General features: G+C 45.3%; 1 pseudogene; it reads left to right on the top strand.

The window, feature by feature from the left end:
• Nucleotides 1-12,218: 12,218 nt before the first annotated feature.
• On the top strand, nt 12,219-19,115 carry LOC121575339 (annotated as a pseudogene).
• Nucleotides 19,116-19,393: the final 278 nt, after the last annotated feature.

Below are 19,393 nucleotides of genomic sequence, written 5' to 3' on the forward strand. Positions count from 1 at the left end.
TGGCGCTGTGGAACAGCGTAGTAACAAACAGTCGTCTATGATTTAGGAAACATGTTATATAAAATGTACATTAAATACATTAAATGAGACTAAGAATTTGAATTAATTACAACTTTCTAAAGTAAACGTGCAACATTGCATTAACATAGCTGAAGAACAAAAGTGGTTGCATAATTGTCTATGCAAAAAGTGCACTGTGAACCATTGTAACTGGGCCTTGAACTAAACTTTTTTTTTTATAAAATAAAGTGCATGTTTTCTGGAGAGCAAAGGAGAGTTTAACAAAAATAATAATCTGAATGAACAGAATGTCACTGTGGGCCATGCAATATTCATGTGTAAGTCACTCTGGGCCTTGCCCTGCATTAATGAGAGAAATAACTTTGAACTTTGGCACAAATGGTGTGAGAGCAACTCTGAGACACTGGTGCAGGTGTTCATTGGTGAGCCTGGTGCGGTATTTGTTTTTAATAATGTTCATTGTGGAAAAGGCTGATTGACAGCTGTATGTGGAGCCAGACATGGTCAGGATGTATAGTGCCAGTTTCTTGAGAACAGGGACATCTGCTGCAGGCACCATCTTTCCCCAGAAAGTGACAGGGTCACAATCACCAGCCTGCTCCTTCAAAGCCACATTTTCTTGCAGCTCAATCAACTCCATTTGCTGTGATGCAACATCTACTCATCTGAAGATCTGTTTTGCTTCTTCTGACAACTTTGTCAAATTAGTGACCAAGAAAGGTTCTGGATGAGCAGCAGCAGTTCTCTTCCAACAGTGAAGTATCCATCAGCTTCTGGATGAAATCAACATGGTTGGGAACATCTTTGTCTCCCTGCGTTTGCACCAGAAGATTGGGGAAGTGGACAAGTTCTCCCTGGAGATCATTCTTGATAAGTTCCAATTTCTTCTGGAAAGCTAGACTGCTGTTATCATATCACACAATGTTATCCCATCCCTGCAGCTTAACATTCAGTTGATTAAGGTGTGATGTAATGTCTGTCAAAAATGCAACTGTTTCCATCTTCTCATCTTCCAAAAACTCAGAAAACTGAGTTGCCTTGTCACTTTGAACTCAGAATAATCTTTTCCCAGACTGGCACACAGGACAGATTGATGGATGATGCAATGATATGTCAGGTCAGGGTGGTCCTCTTTCAAAGTCATCAAAACTGGCATTGGCCTCTGTCCGAATGCCTCGTAGCAGGCGGTGTTGTAGGGATGATGTTGCTCTCAAAAAGTTGATCAGTTTCATCATCGTTGTCATGACCTCAGAATACTATTTTCCCAGACTGGCACACAGGACAGATTGATGGATGATGCCGTGATATGATGTCAGGTCAGGGGGTCCTCTTTCAAACATGCAACCAGTCCCCTCCCTCTTCCTGTCATGGCTGGAGCTCCATCTGTGGTGATGGAGACCACTGACTTCAGATCTATCCCCCTTTTTGTCAGCATCCCTTTGATGGCCTCATGGATATCCTCTCCCCGCTTGTGTGCTTATAGATTTGTTAAGCCGAACAGGTCCTCACAGAATTCCTTCTTTGTTTCGTTATAAAATCTGACAAACACCAGAAGCTGGGCATTATCCGTGTAATCTGTTGATTCATCCACAGCTAATGAAATGCTTGGTACATTCTGAACGGCCTCATCAAGTTGTGAAGTTAAATCTTCAGCTAATATTCAGAGCTGCCAACTCTCACGCTTTCACCGTGTGACACACGTTTTTGCCTGTTTTCACACGCACTCACGCCACACATCCAATTTCTCACGCAAAAAAAATCGGCAGAGACTCGTTCGTTCCTTTTTTCAAACTCCCCGACGGTAGATGGCGCTGATGAGCGCCACTGAACCATATGCGCTGCACCCCGAAGTTAGCGACAGAAGAAGAGATACTATTGCCGCTAAAGACAACAGGAGAAGAAACGGTCACTACCTCAAGAAGTCTGATAAGAAGCTGAGCTGAGACTAGGTATGTAACAATGAAATGTCGTCCAATTGAGTACTCACTCTCTTAAACTTTAAATCTTGAAATAAATTATTTGTTTGTGCGTGTGAACATGATTTAGTGTGGTGATTGTAAACTCAGCTGATTTCGAACAGGTAAGATGTATTCCAAAGAATTTAACATAAATACAGGAAATGTGTGCAATAGAAGTTGACTTGTGCAGACATTCACTGACCCCATGACAGAAGTGTACCTGCTGTTCTTCCAAGCCACCGTACCAACTTTCACTTCTTTCAACTTGCTGCTTCAGAGAGAGCAGTCATCAATATTTTTGTTACATGATGAGGTGGGATTGGATTTTGCAGTTTTTTTCCATTCTGTGTGTTGGGTTCTATTTTTCTCATAATTGGATCTGTATGTGATGGATAGCTTGGAAGGAATGCATTAATGAACTGTACTGATATAGATTGTTTCACATAACAGGCTGTTATTCATGTGGGAAACGTTGGGGGTAGGACAGATAAGACTTGTGTTTCTTGCAGATGCGAACACTCTCTCTTTGTAGTCTGTGAAACTGTCCTTGAACATGGAGTACAGTGGAATGGTGTCTTTTGGGTGCTGACTCCGCAGGTTATTATCATAGCAACTATGCCTGGCAACCAATGGAGTGCCGAGGAGTTGGGACCAACCCCTGCGCCAACGGATTGGCTGAATGGAGTCTGGACCACACTCAGTCCTTTGCTCTGGTTGGCCAACAGAAGAGGTGGAGGCTTTCTGTCAGAGTATTTGAGAAAGAATCTGTAAACAATAATTATAGTTCTCTGTCGGCCCTGCGTGGTTTTTCAGTGAGCCCGTATACGAACCTTCATACTTATCATATATATATTTTGCATATAATAAATTTAGCTTGGATTGAATATCTCTTGATTATGTTTTCTCTTATTCCAATACCAGATTTGAATTACGCAATTTCTAACAATTGGTGACCCTGACGTGATCTGGTGGCGGAACTTCGCTGGAATTCACCCAGCCTATTGGACATCACTGTCATCGAACGATGTGTTTCACAAATCGCCCGGGCTTCTAAAAAGGTAAGCAAAACACCTATTGTAATATAACTGAAGTTTTGCACATTGGCTTTATCCAACTTAATTTTGTGAAGCACCTGTTTGATGTAAGTGAACCCTATTATACTATAAATAACGATTACAGTATACTATTTCGATTTCATAATATACTATGCAAATGTTTGATAATTGTGATGGTTAAATCCATGGGAGTGCGACGCTATGACTGAAGGCTCATAGGAGGTACTTTAAAATAGATTAGATAGTGCGACGCTATGACTGAAGGCTCATAGGGGGTACTTTAAAAGTTAGACAGTGCGAGTGTGGTCGTATGAATGAGAGTGTGAATGACAAGCCTGTATATTTTGTTAGAAAACTAATTGGAAGTTAAAACGTCTGTGGCTGTCCAAACTGTGTAATTTGGGGATAACTGTTGGGTTCGTGATTGTTTAAACCATATAACCCATCAATAACAATTGGGAACATAAAGCTAAAGTGATTAATTGTGTGACTGAACTGGTTTTGAATAGTTGTGTTGAAACAATTTGGTTTATTATTTGATTCAGTGTTTGATGTTTGACATAGCATAATACTGGTTTTAGGTGCTTGGGTTGAGGCTTCTTTTTTGTTGATTATTTGATGTAATGTTTGACCCTGCAAAATACTGGTTAAACAATTAGACTGAAATAATTCGGTTTATCATTTAAATATAAACATGCACCAACTTTAACTAATTAGGTGGGAATAATTTGATTTAAATAACTAGATGAAAGTACTTTAAATAACCACAGAATATTGGAAACACTAACACAGCTCCTCGAAGGAACCTGCTCCCACCAGAGGAGAGGGAGTTGCGAGGGGAGGGGCTGGAGACAGCGAGAGTGTGACTTTTGAAGAGTCAGGAGAGAGAGAGAAGGGGGGTGATTTAGATTGATACAAACAATTATTGATGGGTTAGGACTGGGGATATCTGTATCATTTGTATTTGCATTTTTGGTTATTTAGTTAAATAAAGTGGTCTAATCGTATTACTATTACCCATTTGCGTTTTAAACTAAAAATATTAGACCATTAACATTGAAAGCACTTTTTATACAAAATATTGGAGTCAGTAAGGTTTTAAATTACAATTAAGAATAAATAATAAAGTTCTTAAAACAAAAGTATAGATACAACAACATTGGCAAAAATGACAGATAAAGTAATTAAAGTGTTGAAATCCACCCTCGAGATAAATGGGGGAAAAGACGGGAAGGAATGGAAGAGGAGAGGAGAAAAGTTATACAAAGAATGGATAGCAGATGGATGGATAATGGCAATGAATGGAATCCCAGGGGAAGGAGAACCGAGGACAATACTGACGGCCCTGAAGAAGAGAACAGAGAAGGCAGTAAGTGAGTGGAAAGAGGAAGGAGAGCCCCTCAAAGGGAAGTCCAAAGACGCGATGGAGAAAGCCAGGTTAAAGGAGCGGATTGGTTTGGCTATGTTGGAGAAACTAAAGAAAATGTGGGAAGACAAAGCACCACCCAAGATAACAAATCGGTTGTATCCAGCCCTGCCATCGGCCCCACCACCGTATGAAAACCCTCCAAAAACAATGGCACCAGTGTTGGAACTGACTGGGCAGGTACAGTATCAGCAGAAAGACGGCGTGCTGCAGGATACATGGGTGGGTGAAGAAGAGGTGAATAGACGAAGAGGTGATATCGAACAGATGTTGAAAACTGCACGAGAACTGAAAGAACAGATTTCTCAGCTGAGTAGACTGGATAAAGAGGAAGAAGACTCAGAGAGAAGTACAGAGTACCGGGACTTGTGTCGAACCGGAGCAAGTGAGAGAGAGAATGAGGAAATAGGAGGTAGAAGCACAGCCAGTTCAACCATTTATGACAACAATGCCGAATTAAAAAAGGAACTGAAAGTACTGGAAAAGCAGGTGAGAGAAGACAGAAAGGAGCTGGCACTCACATCACTGCAAAGAACACCAGAGCCAAGGGGGGGCCATTGTATTGATTTGGGAGAAGAAGAGGAAGAGTATGAAGACGTAAAGCAGACAAAAATGCTCTATGGAGCTTTTCAAGGAGATATTTGGGATGAGGAAGGGCCTGCACAACGCACACGGGCCAAAACTCAAGGGAGAGGGGGTAACTGTGGGGGTCAGTACCCTCTGAGAGAAACAACAGTGGGAGCTTCAGTATACAAACCCTGGCCACACAGGGATGTGCACACTCTGGTTGACAGTTTACCCCAGCCTGAAGAATCAGGACACAGGTGGGTGAAGGCTTTTGCGAGCCTTATTGCAGCAGATGAACTCACCATAGGGGATATGGTGGCAGTGATGAACAGGTGCATGGGAGATCATGAATGCAAAGAGATACTCACACAAGCAGGCCTGAGAGGAATAGTAGGAGCAGCAACTGGTTTTGATTGATACCGAACTGTCATATGGGATGCAGTTAGAAGGAAGTATCCCACTCAGGCAAGGCCAGATCTCATGAGAACACTGACGCTGAATGATGATGAAACCATACCAGCCTACATGAAGAGGGCAAAGTGCCTCTGGAGACAAGCATGGAATGAAGAGCCCACCAAAAATACAATGAGTCACCTCTTCCTGGCAAACTGCCTGGGGGGACTCCCAGACCAGGCCCGGGTAGAGTGTGAAAAGGTTGTGGCACTCACAGCAAAATCCATCCCAGAGTTCACAGAGATAGCCCAACATCATGTGGAGCGATGGAGGGAAGGCAAGAGGAAGGAGGAAGACGAACTAAAGCAGCTACAGAAGAAAGTTTTGAAAAAACAACTGGCTGAAGACAAACCAGGCAAACAGATGGTTGTGACCAGTACCCCGAATCCACAGGGTGTGCCAGGTATTGATCCAGCTGCAGCCGCGGCTGCTGCAGTAGTACAAGCAATGGCTGGGATGATGGCACCCCGGATGATGGCTCCTGTGGGGCCAAATGGGTATTTCTCTGTCGGGATGTACACAGAACCAGACCCACCTCAACAGCCTGGCTATGCACCCCGCAGATACGCAGATAGAGGATGTTTTAATTGTGGGAAAGAAGGACACATGGCAAGATTTTGCCCACACTCACACCAGCTATCAAGACAACAAAAAGGAAGAGGGTATGGTGGACAGCAAAGAAGAGGAATGCAAAGGTTCCAACAGGGACGAGGAAGCTGGCAAGGAGGCCAACAATTTCCACCACCCCAGCAAAACCCTGGAGGAAACAATGGGCAGCCACAACCAGTGCCCAATGCAGCATTGCTACCAGGTATGTCATGGATGGGAATGCAACACCCCAACCAGGACCCCCAATGAAGCTGCCTAGAAACCCAATATAACCTCAACACCAACATCTACTCATTTCCACCAGGGTCAGAACCGGTAGTGTCATGTTTAATTGGAGGAAGAAAACATAATATGTTGATTGATACAGGATGCACATGGTCTTCTGTACAAGCATCATATCCACTCATTACCAAGACACAAGCTTTCTCTGGGGTTTCTGGGGCAATTATGAGAAAGCCATATACAGTTCCATTGGAAGTTGTATGGGATGACCTGCAAGTAACTCACCAGTTTCTCTACAATCCAGAGTGTTCGGTGGGGTTAATGGGAAGGGACTTGCTCTCCAACCTGGGATGCAGCATCTATTGTAACCAAGAGGGACTGCATGCTTCTATCACACCTATTGATGAACTCATGCCAATACTCATGAAGGAACTCTCTGATCCCCCACGCATACTGTACATGGGAACACACTCAGAAGAAGAGGAGGAAGAAGAAGCATATGTGTATTGGCTGAAGTTAATGGATACTGACCCTGATGTTCCTAGAGTATGCAGAGAGTTCCAGCTATGGAAGGCATGGATACAGACTTTAAACGCATACTACCCTCCTGAGGACCCTCCACACGTCACAATGAACTACACCAGGGACCTGGATGAAGCATATGATGAAGCATGGGAAGAAGAAATGGAGGACAGACGACCAAGTGTGACAAGCAATCACATATACATACTCAAAGAAGGAGTGGCAACCAGTTGCATGGTAATGGATGGAGATGTGGTACTGACAGACAAATGGTACGCACTTCCTGGTGACTCTGTGCCACATGTTACTCTCCTAGTAGGGTTTGGCTATGAGGCAAGATCATTGGGACCAGCAGTAAAGAAGGCAAGATGCCTGCAGTGGAGCAAGAGCGCCTGTTACAAGATACAAAGCTCAGTCATGGATGGAAATCAGGTTTGGAGAATCTTACTAAACGTGGATGACATTGGAAAACCTGAAGTGGTGAGAAGATCTCGTTACCAAGGAAGAGAAATGACTGACCATCCAGACACGGTCTACATCTTCAACCAGTTACCAGAACAACTGTGCACATTAACTGCAGAGGATGTGGGACTAGTTGATGTAGAACCAGTGGTGGTTTCAGTTAGAAAAGACAGTGGCCTTACTATTCCAGTTTGCAAGCGCCAATACCCACTCAGTGAAGAAAAGACAAGGGGAATTGAGCCTACAATATCAGGACTTCAAAAAGGGCAAGTAATATATCCAACCTGCTCCAACTGGAACACTCCAATTTTACCAGTAAAGAAAAGTGACACTGGAAAATGGAGGATGGTGCAGGACTTCAGACCAATCAACGAAGTAACTGTACCGGACGTTAGACCTGTACCAGACCCATATCTGGCCCTGCAAAACATCTCACCTACCCAAGACTGGTTTACAGTGGTGGACCTTGCTAATGCATTTTTCTGCATTCCGTTACACCCAGAGTCTCAACCACTATTTGCATTCACCTACAGAGGACAGCAATTCACCTATTCTCGTCTTCCACAAGGATATTGTGATTCCCCAGGAATCTTCAACGCTATCCTGAAAAGTCACTTGGAGGAGTTAACATTACCAGAAGGGGTGACACTGCTTCAATACGTTGATGATCTCCTGTTGGCAGCACCAACTGCTGAGTCTTGTTTGCAGGCCACCAAGTCCCTTCTCCTCTTGGTAGCTAAGAAAGGGTACAAAGTGAAGAAAGAGAAAGTGCAGTGCTGTAGGAGAAGTGTACAGTTCCTGGGGAGAGTACTGTCAGGAAAGGGACAAGCTGTCTCTACGGCCCAGAGGACATCAATCTTGGAACATCCCAAACCCACTACTGTACAACACCTTTTGTCATTTCTTGGCCTTACTGGATACAGCAGAACGCATGTGCCAGAATACTGTCTTAAGGTGGAACCACTGCGAGCAATCTTGAGAGTAGCAGGAAACAGAAATCTCACAGCTGTCCTTAAGTGGACTCCAGAGGCAGAGGCAGCTTTTATCCAACTCAAACAGACGCTAGCGCAGGCTGAAGCACTGTCTTTACCTGATTACACCACGCCATTCTGTTTGGATGTTTCTGAAAGGGATGGTTATGTGCATTCCATCCTGTATCAGAAACAAAAGGGGGAGAGAAGAGTCTTACACTACTACAGTGCAAAACTGGACAACATTGAGACAGGACAAACTGACTGTGCCAGACACATGGCTGCCATTGCTAAAGCTGTAGGCAAAACAGCTCACATTGTAATGAGACATCCACTTGAAATCAACACAGACCATGGAGTGACAGCTTTTATTGGCTCTAAACTTTTCACGTTGTCCAGCAAAAGAAAATCCAACATAACAAAGGCCATCACTGCAAAACACATTACCTATGTGACAACCACAACCAACATGACTGATGGCATGGGTCAGGGAGAACCACATGTATGTGAAGACAGAGCAGCCAAACAAATCAAGGTTCGAATGGACCTACAGAACTCACCTCTGGACGGCAACAAGACCACCCTGTTCACAGATGGATGCTGCTATAGGTCAAAAGACCCAAAGGAAGGGAATGTTGCTGCCTATGCTGTGATAAAGCAAGACAAGGAAGGAGAACACGAAGTTGTTGAAGCAAAAAGACTGAATCCCAATGAAAGTTCAGCACAACTAGCTGACCTTAGGGCATTGAGGAGAGCTCTACAACTAAGTGAAGGAAAGAATGTGGACATCTACACAGACTCTGCCTATGCACATGGGATTGCACACATTGATGGACCACAGTGGATGAGGAGAGGATTTGTGACCAGCTCAAATGAACCCATCAAACACAAGGTTGAAGTACAGAAGTTAATTGATGCAATCCAGCTTCCCAAACGAGTGGCAATAATGAAGTGCAAAGGTCATAGCAGAGAAAGCACCAGAGTGCGTGAAGGAAATGATCGGGCTGATCAAGCAGCAAAGGATGCAGGAGGATACACTGCCCAGCAGATGGTGCAACGAGCCACTCAAGGACAGGAGGAGTTGACGACAGACACAGTAAGACAGTTGCAAGAAGCAGCAGGCGCCTACGAACAGAACGAATGGAGCAGACAGGGAGCAAGACAAGACCATCATGGGATTTGGAGATCTCACACAGGAAAAACAGTGGGACCTGCAAAACTCCTCAGATCAATCTTAAGGGAAGAGCATGAGAAGGCTCATGGAGGATGGAAAAGTGTCGCAAAATCAGTTGAGAAAGCATGGTGGCATCCACACATGTTGGACATGGCAAGAGAGACATCAGAGAGCTGTGAAGTGTGCAAACAATACAACAACAAAGTGTCACTTGGAGCAGAGATAGGCAGCTTCCCAATACCTGACGCGCCATTTCAAGACATTTGCATAGATTTCACGGACATGGGACAGGACAACAGAGTGGAAGGAAAAAGATACCTGTTGGTAATGGTTGACAGATTCACCAGATGGGTGGAAGCCATCCCCACAGCAAGAGAAGATGCAAAGGCTGTGATTAAATGGCTGAGGAGGGACCTCATTCCAAGGTTCGGGGTCCCGCGAATGGTCCGTTCCGACAACGGTACCCATTTCAAGAACAAACACCTGAGGGAGGTAGAGCAGGCCCTAGGAATCACCCACAAGTTCGGGTCAGTATACCACCCCCAATCGCAGGGACTCGTAGAGAGAGCTAACCAATCGCTGAAACGAAAAATGGCCAAAATCATGGCCGGAACTAAACTGAAGTGGGTAGATGCGCTGCCCCTAGCTCTAATGTCAATGAGAAACTCACCTGGGTCTGACACCCATTTAACGCCCCATGAGCTTATGACAGGACGCAGAATGCCAGGGCCACCAGCAGACAATCTTAGTATGCCTAGGCTAGATATTGCAAAAATCAGATACACAGACTACATGCAGGCGCTAATTTCTCTTGTTGAAAGATTGTCTAAACAGGTGGTGGAAGTGCGCACTCCTGCTGTTGAAACCACGGACGAGAACAGAGACATCCTGGTGGGAGATTGGGTGAGAGTGAAGGTGCATTCCAGAAAGTGGACGGAGCCAAGGTGGGAAGGGCCCTTCCGGGTAAAAGAGGTATCAAGCCACTCGTTGCGGGTGTACACGAGCAAGAAAGACGTGTGGTACCACAGGACACACTGTGCCAAGGACATAGTTCCAGGAAGGACTCTAGATCAGGTACAACAGGACTTGGCAACAGAAGGGGAGTGATGATGATGTTGTGGTTAGGAGTGGGGCTGGCCTTATGGGGAACAGTATTCTCAGCTCCCAATCAGTACCATAACATAGTCATTACCTTACAGGAAGGGGAATCTCAAGTGATGTCCCTAGAACCATGTAAGATCTGGTCATGGAGGAATAGGGCTAGTGGAATTGGGGACACTGGTTGCAATTGGAACCAGAAGGAAAACTGTAACAAAATGCATCCCCATGTGTTAAAGAGAGGTACTTATCTGTGTGAGGGAAAGTGGTGTCCATATTGGGACTATATGATCACAAATGTTGGCACCTTCTGGGAATGGCGTAGAGGCTATCCGTATGCATTAGGAGATGCTTCTAAAGCAGCTAGGTTTTCAATGATAAGGGGGTGTACAGGGGTCAAAAGGGGGTGCATGTAAAGGTGATGAAATCCTACTAACCATTCAAGACATTAAACTTACAGACGCAGGTGTGTACACCTTAGCAGCAGTACGATCCGGACCAGACACCATGGGTATGTTCACCATCGCAGTCACACCCAAACCTGCAGCTGGGGAGAGACAGACCCAGTTGGACCACACCCCCGCTCCAGGACCAGCTCAACTTCAACCCACTAGGGTACCAAACCCTGTTCAGGTGATTAATGTTAGGGATATAACGGACAGCGACCAATTGGGGACAGAAACTGGCTATGAAGGGAAAGAAAATATGTGGTTGGCATACATGAGGTATACGGCTAGGACACTGGCCAGGCAGAATTGTGTTATCTGTGGGCATGCAAGACCTGGGTTGGCAACCCACCCATTCGCTTTAGGAGAAGGGGAAGGATGGCAGTGCATATTGGAAGAGTTCTACCATTCACTGCCAAACACCACCCTGTGCAAAGCCCTAAGTTTGATTTTCCCTGAGGTTCCCCCACAAAAGGCACCTGAGGGAGTTCAGGCTTATGGAGGTAATTACAGTTGCATTACTGGAACAGGTAAGGGTGTTAACTATGGTAGGCTACCACCCGGGGATTGTGCTGTGAATGTAACCATGAACAGCACTTGGCCAATAGAGGGTAAAACCCAGACAAAAGGGATGGCTGATGTGTGGTGGATCTGTGGACCAAATAGAAAACTAACCCCGATTCTAAAGGGGGACTGGCAGGGCACGTGTGCATTAGCTAGTTTAATTATACCACTGACCATTATTGATGTTTCCTCAGACCAACTTTTGGGGATTGCCCAGCTAACCCCAGACAGAGAGAGAATGAGGCGGGGGGAGACGTAGTGCCCCATGGTCAACAGAAGAGGAGATCCACTCTAACCTGTTGGGGGTGCCTGTGGGAGTACCATTACAGTTCCAGGCACTCAACAGGAACGATGGGTTGTGGCATTTGTTGCCAATCATAGGTCCTGCCATAGATGCTGCTAAACAGCGATCTTGGATAAATTACATATATTATAACCAACAGCGATTTGTTAACTACACACGCACTGCCCTGACTGGAATGTCCGAACAACTAGAGGCCACCTCTAGGGTGGCTAGGCAAAATAGACTAGCACTTGACATGTTGCTTGCTAACCAGGGGGTGTTTGTAAGATGTTTGGGGAACAATGCTGTACGTTTATTCCTAACAATACTAGCCCTGACGGGAGCATAACAAAGGCCCTTGTTGGCCTGGAGAAGTTGTCAGCAGAAATGGAGAGCATGGCTGGAGCGGAGAGTGGTGGGCTGTTCTCCTGGCTGAGTGACTGGTTTGGTGAGTACTCTTCTATGGTGGTTACTGGATTTCTGACCCTAGTAATTGTGTTTTTGCTGTTAATGTGTTGTGCTGCTTGCATCGTCCCCTGTCTCAGGAGGTCAGTGGTAGGAGTGGTGCAGGCGTCAGGTATGATGCTGTTGTTACCGGCCCAGGATGATGCGGGTGACTCTGCTACTGACTCTGAGAACAAGCTGGATGATCCATGGTTTGCCTAGTAAAATACATACACGCATTTATTTTCAGTTCTTGCTCATTTATTACCTTATGTTTTTACTAACCACTGTGATTGTTTATTCTTCCTGATGTGAAGGTAAAGGATTCCTGGGTGGCTGGTAGCCAACTCAGTACATGTTAGGTGTAGGGGAGGAATAGAGGGTTAAAATTATTATTTTTTATTTTTTATTAACATTAAATGTTGTGATTTAATTTCCATATCCTGTTATTCTTAAGGGTGATTATACTCTGTTTAGAGTGACACCATAAATGGTGTCAAAAGAGGGAATTCTAAAATGTCCCTTTAAAAATCTTTAATCACACCCTAGAGTTTTAATAATCTTGTGTTTTGTGTTCTATTAATCCTGTGTTTTATGCTTTATTAATCAAGTTAACCATTGTGAATGTTTGTCTTTCCTTATGTGAAGGTTTGAAGTGCCTGGGTGACTTGTAGCCAACCGTTTGCAAATTGGGTGTAGATGGAAGGACTGAAGGACTTTTATTATCAAATTGTCTATTAATAAAAGTGTTTATTTTTGTTTGTATTGTATTTTAATGAGTGACACCCTAGAGGGCGTCAAAAGGGGGAATTGTTGGGTTCTATTTTTCTCATAATTGGATCTGTATGTGATGGATAGCTTGGAAGGAATGCATTAATGAACTGTACTGATATAGATTGTTTCACATAACAGGCTGTTATTCATGTGGGAAACGTTGGGGGTAGGACAGATAAGACTTGTGTTTCTTGCAGATGCGAGCACTCTCTCTTTGTAGTCTGTGAAACTGTCCTTGAACATGGAGTACAGTGGAATGGTGTCTTTTGGGTGCTGACTCCGCAGGTTATTATCATAGCAACTATGCCTGGCAACCAATGGAGTGCCGAGGAGTTGGGACCAACCCCTGCGCCAACGGATTGGCTGAATGGAGTCTGGACCACACTCAGTCCTTTGCTCTGGTTGGCCAACAGAAGAGGTGGAGGCTTTCTGTCAGAGTATTTGAGAAAGAATCTGTAAACAATAATTCTAGTTCTCTGTCGGCCCTGCGTGGTTTTTCAGTGAGCCCGTATACGAACCTTCATACTTATCATACATACATTTTGCATATAATAAATTTAGCTTGGATTGAATATCTCTTGATTATGTTTTCTCTTATTCCAATACCAGATTTGAATTACGCAATTTCTAACATGTGTTTCTTGCTGATATCTGCAGGGATCCTCTAAAACAGGTTTCACCTACTATTTTTGTAAATGTCTGTTATAGAAATTCGTACGCAAGCTATGTTCCAAGTTTATGGTTCCAGAAGCTCTGCAGTGCCATGAGGAGCCTTGTGAAATTGCCTTTAAAGAAAAGGCAAACCATTTACCAGGTTAGTATTTGACTATTATTATGATCAAACGCTGTGATATGTGATATTTAGCCTTGTACCTTATACCGATATGCTGTATCTGTGACAGGAAGAAAGTTGAACATTAGGTTCACAACCAGGGCTAAATTTAACAGATTACTCGATGAGGGTGACATCACACCACAGCAGGTGGATTCATTCCATGAAGCTGTGTTGTGTTTCCTGACAAGTGCCGTGGACTATGCACTTAAGAAGCTGCCACTGGAAGAGCCACTGATCAAGCACGCACAATTTGTAGATGTACGGCAGAAGGCTGAAAGTGACATCGAAGATGTCCTGTACTTTGTTGAAAGGTTAGTTTTTTTTCTCTAATTATTGTCTGTTATCTTAGCTAAAATACCCTGTGTTTTATGATGAGGTGTGTTCACTCCTAAACTGCACATTAGATATTCTTATGTGGCTTCTCCTCAAAGATGTGTATGAACTGCTGCTGGTTGATGACTATATACCTAAAACGTAACAACTTGTAACTCTACTTTCATAAATAGGTTTCCCTATCTCCTCCCATACCATGGGCCAGAGGAGCATGACCTTCTGCGTGAGGAGTTTCTAAATTATCAGACCATGCCAATGATATCACTGCAGGACGAAACTGAAATGGAAAGCTTCTGGGCTGAAATGGCAACCCGGAAGCATAAGGTAAAACATTTTTGTCTTTCCTTTTGGCAGGTGTGGCTTGGAAAATACATTTTATTGCATTGAATGAACCTGGCTCAACTAGGTGGAAAATATTAGGCTATGCTAATGCAATGCTGCTTTGTCTGTATGCAGCCAAAGGTTCTGGATTGAGTGTGGGGAGGACTGTAATGATTGTTGACATGACAACCATTTACATCTTTCTCTTCTATTTTTCTTCTGGTGCACAGTCAAAACAGAGAATTGTACATTCTTTGATAGGTTTTGATTCATTTGGGCCTTTATGAATGTTGAAGCTGTAAAAATGAGTGTTTTGGTACCAACCAGAGAAGAATCTGTCAATTTTATTAAGTCTCTCTTTCTTTGATCTACTCCATTCTGGTTGGAGGTAAAAGGTGTGCATGTGTAAACCTGGATCTCTTGATGTGTGTGTGGAGGTGTTTAACTCCTCATTTGCCCTGCAGAATTATTTGAAGAATCTAGAGCTACAGTGGACATATTGTGTTGAATGGTTTGTCAGCTTGTGTCAGCCTTTGTGTGTGTTGAGTGTGGTAATTAAAGGGCAGGGTGTGTTTTGTGTGTTACTGTATCTCATTCTGAAACACAGACGCTGCAGAGGGTCTTTCTGTGGGCCTTGAGTGTGTAGAGGGCGGAGTGGAGGACCGCGGTCAGGTAAAGCTGAAGCATGGTGCTCCGGAGAAACAGGGACGCTCAAGCTCACCACACACAACCCCCCCCCAGGGTAGCTCAATCAGTCTACTCACAGAGCCCAATGAATCACTGCACATCTTCAGCTCAGTTTTATCAAAAGTTCAGTCTAAATTTAATGAGCCATGCACTCAGCTTCACTGTTTTGAGATATCAATTGATCTGGCCAACTGATTTTGTAGTCATTAACCATGCTATCAAAGTTGGAATCCAACCAACTGGTTTTGAAATTATTAAATGAGTAACTGCATTGGGAATGTAGAGCAGTTGTGTGTTGGGAGGGGAGGGCCGCTGTCTCCGCTGGTGTTTATGTGTACAGAGTGGCACCGTCTCTGTACATTCCCTTCTCTGGCCTGGCCTGGTGGAGCTCCAACACACCACACTGCCGGACCCACCAGCACCACTCAGAGCATGGGGGGCAGAGTCACTGTCTCTGTCTGTCTCAGAGTTCTCTTCTCTGCCCTGAACCTGCAGGAGGAACACAGCTCCTGATCCGATCACGAGCCTCACACCCATTCCCCCATCTACCCCTTCCCCTCTCTACCCACCCCACACCTGCCCCTTCCCACACCTACCCCTTCATGCAAAATCTGCCCCCCCTCTCTTCTGCCCAAACTGCAAACCCCACTTCCCTGACTCCCCAACACCCGAACTGCCCTTCTCCCCTTACATCAACACCCCAATTGTCCCTTACCCCCACACCCTGACTGCCCCTCTCCCACACTGTAAACTTTCTCTCCTTCCTCCATGTTGAACCCACCTTGTTTTCACTCAACATTAGTCACCATTAGGCCAATAGTGGATATTGGGAGTTTATAGTGAGATGTGACTAGAGAATAATTAATAAATGTTGATCATATGGATACTGATCATTAGGTTTGTAATTATCTGACTGCATCTTTTGTTGAGAAAGGGCATGCAGAAATCACTGACTGATATTATACATTAAAAATATCAATTCCCTCAGTCTTTCTTTCTATTTGTCAATTGCAATAAACAATGTGGAAGGATTGGCTCATCTTTGTCAAGAAATGCATGCAGACCAATTAAAGGTGTAGTCACTTGTCATTTAATCACTGCATCATGTTGAATAGTATTCCAGCTTGTATGTGATCATGGATTCAGATTCAGAAGAGTGAATGCTGCATCTGGGGTGTGGTCTGTCCATACTTATGCTTGTCCGGTTCATACACAGACAACGTTATAATTCCAGAATCATTTAGACAGTTAGTTGTCACTCTATTATGTCTCCTTTCATTTTCACCCTTTCTCTGAATGTGTGTGGCTCTGTTGTCCTGTCTCTCTCTCTTTCTGTCTGTATGTGGCTGTCCACTGCTCCAGCCCCTACTCTCCCAGTACCCCTGGCCCTGCTCCACTGTCCTTCTCTTCACCCACCCACCCCAATCTACCCCCACCCTCACCCTGACCACCAGGCCGTGCTGTGAGCTGTGGTTCCACCAAGTGCCCAGTTTTTGTTCTGTTATCTGATTGGCTCTCGTCCTCCCCTCCTACTTGTGTAGGTGTGTGGGGGTCTGGCCAAGGCAGGCCTGGGAGTGGCCAGTGACGGGGCCTTCCCTCTGCAGACCCTGTCTCAGAGACGACCCCGGGAGCCAGACGAAGGTACACACACATGGCTACAACTGATATGTTATTTAGTCCTAACCCCCTTTGGCCCCTTCCTCAGACACTTTAGATGGCTTGCCCCGGTCGGCCTGCAAACGGCCCAAGCTCGACATCACCCTGGACGAGTGGGACCTCTCGGGGCTGCCCTGGTGGTTTCTGGGTAATCTGCGTAACAACTACAGTCGCAGGAGCAACGGCTCTACAGACATCCACACTAATCAAGTAAGAACACAGAGTTAATGCCGTTTACTCTAGTCAGTTTATTTTCTTGTCGAGAGGCTAAAGTCAGGTAGCATAGTCGCACAGTGATGAGGTCAAATCAAATTTTATTTGCCAAATGCACCGAATACAACAGGTGTAGACATTACAGTGAAATGCTTACTTACAAGCCCTTAACCAACAATGTAGTAAAAAAAATAAAGCGAATAACTAAAGAGTAGCAGTAAAATAACAGTAGGGAGGTTATATACAGGGGTTACCGGTACAGAGTCAATGTGCTGGGGCACCGGCTAGTCGAGGTAATTGAGGTAATATGTACATGTGGATAGAGTTAAAGTGACTATGCATAAATAATAAACTGAGTAGCCCCCCTGTATATAGTCCGGGTAGCCATGATTAGCTGTTCAGGAGTCTTATGGCTTGGGGGTAGAAGCTGTTGAGAAGCCTTTTGGACCTAGCAGAAACATTATGTACAGAATAAATTACAAATAACGCGAAAAAACACACATAATAGTACAGTTGGTTAGAGGGCTGTAAAACGGCAGCCATCTTCTCCGGCGCCACTTGATGTATTATCCTGACTGAGGGATCAGCTGTCTCCTGCGCAGGATGAGGACACAGCCATCGTATCGGACACAACGGATGACCTATGGTTCCTGACAGAGGGAGGGAGTGAACAGGTGAGCGTGGAAATGAAGGAGGCCGTGCTGGACGAAGGGAGCGGAGGAGAGGGAGAACCACCCCAAGAGGAGGAGGGAGGAAAAGAGAAGGCCGATAAGGAGGTAGGACTGTGCTCTCCTGTAGTCCCTATGTTGAGTGGTAAATTAATGATAATGATCTTTTCTCTTTATAGCTATAGAGTAGTATTTCAGACTATGACTGATGAGTGTCTTTCTGTCTCATCTCCTCAGATGCAGGAGGAGCCAGATGAGGACTCGCAGTGTCTAAGTGACGATACGGATATAGAGATCTCTACACAGGTCTGTCTCTCCATCTTTTTGTCTGTCTCTCTTTCTCTCTCCTTTGTCTCTGTCTGTCTCTGCCTCTCTCTCTGCATCTCTCTCTTTCTGCCTCTCCCTGTCTCTGCCTCTCTGACTGTCTGCCTCTCTCTGTCTCTGCCTCTCTGACTGTCTGCCTCTCTCTGTCTCTGCCTCTCTGACTGTCTGCCTCTCTGTCTCTGCCTCTCTGACTGTCTGCCTCTCTCTGTCTCTGCCTCTCTGACTGTCTGCCTCTCTCTGTCTCTGCCTCTCTGACTGTCTGCCTCTCTCTGTCTTACATGACACTGATAGTTCCTGATATCTACCTCTTGTCTCTAACACGTTCTCTAACCCTCCTCAGGATGCATGGCAGTGTACAGAGTGCAGGAAGTACAACTCTCCTCTCCAGCGCTACTGCGTACGCTGCTGGGCTCTACGCAAGAACTGGTACAAAGACGTCCCGCGGTTGGTCCACTCACTCTCCGTCCCCGACATCCCAGCATGCAGTTCTCTAGCCCTGCACGACGATGAGGAGGACAGCGACACGGGCATCGATGTCCCAGACTGCCTCAGGACCGTGTCCGACCCCCGTCATCCTGCCCTCCCACTCCACCCCCGACTGCCCGCTGCCCCCCGGGGCTCCAGGGAAGGGCAAGGGTCCCAGGCCGCGCGGCCTGCCCAGGAAGGAACAACTCTCTGGGGGAGAGAGTCAGGAAAGCTTGGGGATGGAGGTGGAGGTTAGGCCCGAGGCTCTGTTGGAGCCCTGTAAGCTGTGTCGGATGCGTCCACGTAACGGGAGTATTATACACGGCCGCACGGCTCACCTGCTAACCTGCTTCTCCTGCGCCAAGAGGCTGCACAAGTTCCACGCTCCCTGTCCTGGCTGTGGACAGATCATACAGAAGGTTATAAAGACATTCGTAGCATGAGAGGATTAGAACATAGATGTAACGTACAAGGTTATTTACACCTGGAGAAAGACATGTACACACCACACTAGCACACGTTTAGTTGGTGTTAATACATGCATACTGTATACACACACACACACACACATACACACACACACACACACACACACACAGTCAGTTCCACACAGCCGCGTGCCTCAACCCACTCATACACCCCCAGAGAGACACAGTGTAGCACCTAGTAGAGCATGTTCCTCTTTGCTGTCTGTTGTATTGTGTTTGCATCACACTGCCTCTGAGCTATGGAGCTAGTAATGGAAGGTCCAAACCCAGCAACTTATTCCTTGAAGTATCAAACCATATCGTTTTCTCTGTGCCACATTTCACGAGTTATTTGCTACTAAATGTAAGATCCTA

The sequence above is a fragment of the Coregonus clupeaformis genome, chromosome 10 (assembly GCF_020615455.1).
Source record: "Coregonus clupeaformis isolate EN_2021a chromosome 10, ASM2061545v1, whole genome shotgun sequence".
In the NCBI taxonomy this organism is placed as follows: domain Eukaryota; kingdom Metazoa; phylum Chordata; class Actinopteri; order Salmoniformes; family Salmonidae; genus Coregonus; species Coregonus clupeaformis.